This window comes from Peromyscus californicus, unplaced genomic scaffold (genome assembly GCF_007827085.1).
Source record: "Peromyscus californicus insignis strain IS unplaced genomic scaffold, ASM782708v3 Scaffold_20__1_contigs__length_68692818, whole genome shotgun sequence".
NCBI classification, from domain to species: Eukaryota; Metazoa; Chordata; class Mammalia; order Rodentia; family Cricetidae; genus Peromyscus; species Peromyscus californicus.
The window spans coordinates 44,230,459-44,239,675 of NW_026294503.1; the positions used below are offsets into that span (position 1 = coordinate 44,230,459).

The following is a 9,217-nucleotide window of genomic DNA, read 5'->3' on the forward strand; positions in this document are numbered from 1 at the left end:
CCTTTAATCTGAGCACTTGAGAAGCAGAGGCAGGTGGACTTCTTAGTTCAAAGCCAGCCTGGTTTACAGAGTGAGTTCTAGGACAGCCAGGGCTACACAGAGAAACCCTGTCTCGAAAATCCAAGAGATTAATAAATAAATAATCAGAAAGAAAGAATGACGTCTTCCCAACCCAGGTCTAAAATCCCCATTTGTTCACAGCTTCCTGGTTCCCCCTCCAGACTTGCTACCCACCTAGGGCAAAGTCCTTGCCCCCAACTGTCACCATATCTACCCCACTGACAAACCAGACTGACAGCCCCTGCCCCTTTCCAGAGCTTGTTAATTCCTGCACCCCAGGGGTGCTCATGGCTCTCAACTTACAGAAGTCTTATCTGGCAGGGGCACAGGCAGGTGGTGGGTATTTTAGGCACCAGTTGCCAGAAAAGGCCCCCCAAACAGAAAGTCACCTGACCTGGTAACAGCTTTTGGCAGGTGGCACGCGGAGGCGGGGCAGGGCTGGTTGCTCCTCTTTGGGAGAAAAGCTCCACTTAGGCTGTCTAACAAGAAGCTTGAGGGCCAGCTTTCTCTCCACGTCTGCGGTCACCACCCTGCTTCAGCCTGCTTCAACCTCTAGGCCATTCTCCTCTACACCTGCCCATCAATGACGGAGGGACGTCTTTTCCCACCCGCAGCTCCACCCCCTTTCTATTCTGGGAACCACCAGCTTCCCTCGGGGGACCACAGCAGGTACCGTCTTCTTGTTCCTTTCCGTCCTTATTTGTTTTCTTATTCTGCGGCAGTGACTAGAACCCAGGGCCTCGGCATGCAGGGCACACTGCTGTACCGCTGAGCCATGCCACAGCCGTTTTGTCTTTGGGCCGCACTCTATTGCTCAGTTTAGCCTGGAATTTACTACGTAGTCCACCCACACTGGGCTCTAATTTAGGGTGATGCTCTTTCCTTAGCCTCCCAGGGTTACAGACCGCTCCCTGTACTTCTTTAATTCATTTTTCCCTAAGGAAACCTCAGAAACAACCTGGCAGCCACTGAAGAGAGGTTAAAGAAGCTGAGTGATCCACACAATGGCATTGAATGTAGATATTAAAACAGCCTCAAAGGCGCAAAGCTACACAGGGAAACCCTGTCTTGAAAAACCAAAACCAAAACCAAAACAAAAAACAAAAAAAAAACCAGCCTCTATTTTTTTTTTTTTCCGAAACAGGATTTCTCTGTGTAGCCCTGGCTGTTTAGGAAATTGTAGACCAGGCTGGTTTTGAACTCACAGAGTTCCATCTGCCTCTGCCTCTTGAGTGCTGGGATTAAAGACATGCACCATCACACGCTGCTGGGATAACAGCCTCATTATTATTATTATTTATTATTATTATTATTATTATTATTATTATTATTATTATTATTATGTGTATGGGTATCTTGCCTGCATGTCCATGCCTGGTGTCCTCACAAGGTGTCAGGGCCCCTGGAAATGGAGTTACAGATGGTTGTGAGCTGCCATGTGGGTGCTGGGAATCGAACTCAGGTCCTCTAAAAATAGCACCCAGTGCTCTTAACCACTGAGCCATCTCTCCAACCCCCTTAAAATTGTCTCTTAATGCAGCTGGAGAAAGGCTCAGTTGTTAAAAGCATGTACCACTCTTGCAGAGAACAGGAATTCCGTCCCCAGCACCGATGCTGCGTGTGTGTGTGTGTGTGTGTGCACACATATACAAATTTAGAAGTAATTACACAATCTGAAAACATAGTCTGTCAACATGATTAGGCTTGCTATGAAGGAAATTATTAGGAGTAATATTATATGATAAAGGCTGGAAGAAGTTTGTGGGGCAGCCTGGCTTGAACACTATTTTTAAAAAGTGCTGAAAGGAGGTGAGCAGGAGCTATAGCAGATGGGCTATCAAAGGATCCTCCTAAGTGGCAGAGTTATGAGTAGTGATTTTTTTTTCTAATTTTCCAAAGCATGTAAGATCTTCGAACTTAGCAGAGAGTTATTTCCAGAAGCGATGCGTTATCCCCATCTGTGTTTTCTTCTCATTGTGCATCACAATTCATCTGTCTGCTGGGGAGACAGAGGCTCTCTGCAGGGTGGGGATGCAGGTCCCTTTATCCCTGTAGCCTCCCATCCCCGGCTCAGTAAATAGCAACAGACAAAAAGTCCACCCTGATACTGGATGCCGGGAAGGAGACCAGAGTCCAATGTAAGGTTACCCCTCCTTCCAGCCCACTCCTGGCTTCTGACAGGGAGGTGTGGAGGGAAGAGCAGGGGCCTCTGGCATGCATGCTGATGAGGGGCCCAGCTCCCCCACAGCCTCTGTGTTATCCTCGGGTGTCCAAGTACACTGTAGGAGATCCACCCAGGAGGACCTTTGTTCTCTGAGCCTCAGTTTCCCCACCTGCCAGTATTTTACTGCTGTGTCCAGAGCAGTGGCTGCTGAAACCCCCAACTCAAGCCCTGTCAGAATCAGATCTTCTGGTTGAAGCAGACTGGCATCTAACGCAAAGTAAACTAAACACAGAGGCGGTGGGCTCACTTAGGTTCAAGGTGGAGGATCTGAGGGCTCGTATAGGGTCAATAAAGCCTTGCTTTATTTCTTCTGTCTCTTGCTTGCTCTCCCACTGTGTGTGTGTGTGTGTGTGTGTGTGTGTGTGTGTGTGTGTGTGTGTGTGTGTGTGTTGGCCGCATTCCCAGCTGGCCTTTCACCCCACTGACTGAAAGTGCACCTCTTTCCCAAGAATTCCAGTCTGTCCCAGGATTGCCTGATTGGCCCAGCTTGTGATAAGGGTCCCATCTCTGAGCCAATCATTGAAGAGAGGAAATGCCATGAGTGAGGAGCCAGGCCTGGATGAAGGGCCCGCCCTGAGAGACAGTAGGTGGGCTGAGCTCTCTGGAGCAATGTGTTAAATACCTGAAGAACGTCTGTATTACAGCTGGAGGGAGAAGGAGCCTCTGGGGAGGGAAGAAACTGCCTGGGGCCGGGGGAGCAGATCAGGAAGTTGAGGCCACTCTCCTAGGATCACCCAGAAAAGAGTGGGGTGGGACTGAAGTGCAACCTCACCCAGAGCAGAGAAACCGTAAGTAGGGCAAAGCCATCGGGATGGGGTGGCTCTTTGGAGGCCTGTAGCCTGTACAGTGGCCAGACCACCTGGTCTGAACCCCAGCTCTGCCCCTGGCAGGTGAAACAACCCTAGGCAAGTCCTGAAGCCCCAAAAACCTCTGCTTCCTCAGCTGTCCCAGAAGCCAGTGCCGCAGTCTAGTTAAATGAAAGAATGCCTGTAACATCAGCACGTGAGAAGTAGAGGCAGAAGGATCAGAAACTCAAATCCAGCTTCTCAAAAACCTGAAAAGAGAAAAGATGCATGCAGCAGCTCACACCTGTGTTCACACACTTACAGGTTGAAGCAGGAGGATTGTCACAAGTTTGAAGCCAGTCTAGGCTACATGGGGAGTTCAGGTTACCCTTGGCTACAGAGTGAGAGCCTGTCTCAAAAGAGTGGGGCTGGTGGGATGGCTCAGTGGTAAAGGTGCTTGGTGTCCGAGCCTGATAACCTGAGTTGAGTCCGGAGAACCCACACATCAAAGGAGAGGACAGGTTCCTGCAAGTTGTCCTTTGACACGTGTGTGCACACAAAATAAATAAATATAATAAAAATCAGGAAAGAAACACGAGGAGAGGAAAAAAGACAAGACGTGAAGAGTTCAAGGCTAGCCTGGGCTACAGAGTGAGTTTAAGGCTAGCCTGGGCAACTTAATGAGATCTTATCTCAAAGCAAAAAGTAAAGAAAGGTTGGGTCTATAACTCAGTGGTGAGGTTTTCATTTGCTTAGCATGCACAGGGTCATAGGTTCAACTCCCAGTACAGAAAGAAAAGATAAGGGCTGGAGAGACGGCTCAGTGGTTAGGAACACTTGTTGCTCTTGCAAAGGACCAGAGCTCAGTTTCCAGCATCCATGACCACCTGTGACTCTAGTTCCAGAGACTCTGACATCCTCTTTTGGCCTCCACACACACCTGTGTACATGAGACATATACAGACACACACACACACACACACACACACACACACACACACACACACACACAAATATAAATAAATTGTTTTTAACAAAAGGAAAAATGTTATTCATAAAACACACACTGGGTATCTCATTTGTGAGAACTCATGCGTGATTTAAAATGTGTGGGCAGTTTCTTTCTTTAAGATATTTTATGGGCACACCTTTAATCCCAGAGCTCCAGAGGCAGAGGCAGGCAGATCTCTGTGAATTCGAGGTCAGCCTGCTTTGCACAGTGAGTTCCAGGCCAGCCAGGATGCACAGTGAGACATTGTCTCAAACGATACAGTGTAACAGCCCTGGCTGGCCTGGAGCTCACTCTGTAGACCATGCTGGCCTCGAACTCCCAGAGATCTGCTTGCCTCTGCCTCCCCAGTGCTGGGATTAAAGGTGTGTGCCACCACTGCCTGGCTGAAAAAAAAAATTTTAATTATGTTATGAATTATGTGTATGTGTGGGTATGTGCAGTTAGTTGCCTGCAGAGGCCACAGGGGTCAGGTCCTCTGGAACTGTATAGTATAGGCAGCTGTCAGCCGCCTTTTGTGAGTGCTGGGACTCGAACTCAAAAAGGGCATCAGATCCCCTGGAACTGGAGTTACAGATTCACAAAGCTTTGTTAGCTTAGCAAGAAGCAGTGACTGCCACTTGGCAAATGAGAAAACCGAGACACAAGGACTCCGTGTTACTTTGCAGAAGTCACCCTGAGTGGCCCTGCACACAGTCAGCCTAAATGGCTTTTTGTGAAATGAATCTAGGACACTTTCCAAACATCCCCTGAGATGGTGACAATCAGCAAGAGAAAACCCAGGCTACCCTTCTTGTTGAAGTGATGACATTTGTGGTGACATTTAGGACACAGATGGTCATTAGGAAGCAGAACAAGGCTGCTCCTGGGGCAACATCTGGGGACGTGTGAATGAAATCAGTGATGTGAGCCTACATCAGAGACCCAGAGAACTCTGCTTTCTTTGTCTCCCAGCTGCACCCATCCCTGACCCCGCAATGCTGGAGAGGTAAAGCCCTCTGCAAAAGCAGTCAGCACCGACAGACATGCTAACAGAAGTAGGTCCAGGGTCGGACCTTCTACACACACCCCCGGGCTGCAGCTGCGGAGAGGTAGAAATGCGGCCCCTGGGAAAGGAAGCGGATGGCTAATCTTTGTCAGTTTGAAGGGATTAAGAACCTCTGGGTGTGTCTGCAGAAAGCTTTAACTGAAGAGGGCAGCATTGTCCTCCGGACTGAGGGGAGGGAGCCAGCAAGCTGAGTACCAGCATTCATCTCTCTCTGCTTCCTGACTGTGGACACAGTGTAGCCAACCTCTTCCCCTTCCTGATCCCATGATGCCCCACCAGGACAGGCTATTACCCCTACAATATGAGCCCAAATCAAGTTTTCCTTCCTTAAGTTGTGTCTGGGATTTTGTCCCAACAGGAAGAAAAGCAACTAATACAGGAGAGGTCCCCCTTGTAGGTCAGGGCCACCACCTGGGGAGCTGAGGGGCTAGTCCGGAATGCCTGGGTGTCCCAAGTCTAGAGTTGCCTTGATTCGTTAGGCCTTCTGCGTGCCCAGGGTTTGTAAACCTGAATGATTTAACTTCAAAGACCAGGGTGGGGCTCACCGGAATCAAGGATGCTTTGAAGGCGCTGGATGAGAACCCGGGAGGTATAATTACCTAAGCGGCATTCTCCAAAGGGCACGGGGGAGCCAAGCTGCTGCCTACCAGCACCAATGAAAGGGTTTCCAGTGAGGCCTCCTTAAAGGGACAGTGTTCCTCCCTGCAGCCCCAGGGGTGAATCTGTAACATCATCACAACTGCTCTTTGCTGAGCATGGCGTGCCTGGGTGGAAGGCAGTGTACAAAACTGGGATCCCATCCCATCCCACCAGCCTGTGGTGGTGTGCGGGCACACAGCTGTGTGTGACCCTTTCGTTAGAAGAAGAGCCAAGAGGCCGGAGAGATGGCTCAATGTTTAAGAGTCCATTCTGCTCTTCCAGAGGACCTGAGCTTGGTTCTCAGTGTCCTCTCCAGCCTCAGGGAACCTGACACCTCCTTCTGGCCTCCAAGGGCACCTGCATGCACATGTGGTATACACTACCTTTAATACCAGCACTTGGGAGACAGAGGCAAGTGGACTTATGTGAGTTCGAGTTCGAGGCCAGCCTGGTCTACAAAGAGAGTTCCAGGACAGCCAAAGAGGTTATACAGAGAAACTCTGTCTCAAAAAACCAAAAAAAAAAAAAAAAAAAGAGACATTGTCTCAAAAGGAAAGAAAGAAAGAAACAAAGAGTTACACTGTAACTCAGCTCAGTTCCAAGGGATCCAACACCCTGTCTGGCCTCCATAAGCACCTGCATGAACATGTACACATACACCAATGTATACATTAACTTGAAAAAAATTTTTAGAGAGAAAAAGGGTTGGAGGGGATGGCTGTCAATAGTGTCTGTCGCCTGAATGTGAAGACCTGAGTTCCATGGCCAGCACCAAGTCAGGGCTGGCAGCACACACCTATAACACCAGTGCTGGGCAAGTGGAGACTGGCTGGTGTCAGTCTAGCCATCCAGAGAGGTCCGAGTTGAGTGACAGACACAGAAAATAGAGAGCAACAGAGGAAGACACTCAACATCAACTTCTAGCCTCCACGAGTTCATACATCCATGCATGCTAACTGCTTGCATATTTGCATACACACACACACACACACACACACACACACACACACACACACCCGCACACACCTATGCCCACACTCACTTGTTTTGTTTCTTTTGTTTTTAAAGACGATCTGCTTGCAGATAGCAGGAAGTGGAAGAGCCTTCTGGGTTCAGGTCCACATCTGCATAAAATGACCTCAGCCTCCTCAGCTGCCATGGATTGCCTGACTTCTCCCACATGGATTGCACGCACGCGCAAACACACACACACACACACCAATGTCAAGTGAGACTGAACCTCTAGGCCTCTTTTCCACTTGTTTCCCTGCTGGGAACAATGCTTCCCACTCAATGCCGATGAACTTCTCCCATTTCAAGGCCCAGGGCAAGCATCCTTAGGGCATCTCCTCCGGAGGATACACTTTCTCTTCTTCCTTGGGCCCTGCTTGACCTGGGGCCACCCACAGGATTCTCATGCTGTCGATGGAACCCAGGGCCTCATATATTCTGGGCAGCTCTACCACTGAGGCACATCCCAGCCCGCAGCATGTTCCAGTGCGGGATGAACCACTTCCTTACCTGAGTCTTTGCCCTGGACAAGCATGTGCAGGTGGCTACACTAAAGGTTCAGAGACGGGGCTGTGGAGCAGGAACTTGTTTCGTTGCCTTGGTAGACACCAAGAGTATCCACAAAATGGAGACTGAGACACTAGCTATCCTTGCTGGGGTGTCATGGCTCAGCACAGGTGTCCTCTGTGAACTGTATCCATCTACACTGTTTAGTCCCGACAGTTCTTGCAAGTGGACATACATCATTCACCTCACCTTGCACAAGAGGTATCTAAGATGGTGTCCGGGGTCACAGAGTGCGCCACCTGGTTCTCTGGAATCCATCTAGGGGCACCCTGCTCCACCTCCGCCCAGCATACCTCTGACCCACCATTATGTTTGTGGCATGAGTGACAGTGACTCACCAGGTGGCATGGCTGCCCTCAGTCTGAGTAAAACTTCCTGCTGTTTGTTTGGCCTGCATAATTAGCTGTGTGGTGGAGGTGTCCTCTGGCCTCAACTTAATGTCACTTCCCTCCTGGTCAGCCACTGCCCCTTCCCTCGAATGTCCACAGAAGGGGAAGGGACAAGGTTGGGGAGGAGCAGGGTGGCTCGGACAGGGCTGATACTGTTGTAACTTTTTGGGGGTTTAGCTTTTGTGTTTTGGGGAGACAGGGTCTCCTCACCTGCACCTCAGGTTCATACCATGGTGCACCTGTCACCACACACCCTGCTTTGATTAGGGTTGTTGTTTAATAACGTGACTTTCCTATATATAAACACAGCACTTCCAGATAAATTAAGCCAAATTGGGAGGTGGAACAGTAACTCATTAAAATTGATGAGACAGCCACACAATGGCTGATTTCAAGTCACGTTTGAGCTCTGTACTCTGACAACACACCCAGAAACATCCTAAGAACAAGGAAATTTACTTAAATTATTTACTTGATGTATTTTTTTTTTTTTTGAGACAGGGTTTCTCTGTGTAGTTTTGGTGCCAGTCCTGAATCTCACTCTGTAGACCAGGCTGGCCTCGAACTCACAGAGATCCGCCTGGCTCTACCTCCCGAGTGCTGGAATTAAAGGCATGCGCCACTGCCACTGGGCAATATATGTATTCTTAAATATATCTTCAAGGTCTCATTATGAAGCCCTGGCTGGCCTCGAACTCAGAGATCACTTGCCTCTGCCTCCTGAGTGCTGGGATTAAAGACGCCACCATCACCATGGGCTCAGAGGTTGTACTGAATAAGACTCCCAGGTGCTACTTTGAGAACCTTGAGTTCTCAAAGGCCCCTGAATGTACAAGACAACAGGTCACAATGGCCTGTCCACAGCTGCCTCTGAGGCTAATGGCTTCTCTCTGATGTGCTGTCCCTGACAGAAACCCCAAGAGCAAAGAGGTAGACAAAGGACGCCCTACATCACTTTGTCCTTTTCTACTTTATTACTTCAAATTAACAACCACAATAAAGCTCAAAAAAGTCCAATATTTACACAGGAAAAAAGTACAAAATTCCCCCCAAAGTTCTTCAGTAATTTTTTTTTCAGTTTTTTAAATTACAAAGTAATAAAAAGTTTTGCTCTTTAATTAAAAAAAAGAAAGGGAAAAAGAGGTAAATAAATTAGGAAATACACACCGAGGAAACAAACAAAAATAAAATAAAATTAAAAAACCAGGTGTTAACCAGGAAGGGTAAATTCGACACTTAGCCCTGACCCAGGGTCCTACTCAGAAGTCAGGCCCGGGAAGAGGGGTGACCACAGGTGACTGTCGGGACCAGGGAACTAACTGGTAAGTCAGAGCCGACGCCATCTGGGAGCAGACTCCGTGAACTTGTCCTAAGATCAGGTATGGAAGATGGGGTTGCCACACACTGGCATCTGGGAACAGGTGGTGGCAAGGACTCTATGCCCTGAGGGATGCGGAGGTCACTGTCCACCCCACCTTGACTTTA

The 9,217-nt window shown here is 48.9% G+C and overlaps 1 protein-coding gene across 3 annotated transcripts in view; it reads right to left on the minus strand.

The window, feature by feature from the left end:
• The window catches only part of Pla2g6 (phospholipase A2 group VI), a 138,734-nt gene that overhangs the window by 117,704 nt on the left and 11,813 nt on the right, over window positions 1–9,217 (minus strand). The window lies entirely within an intron of this gene.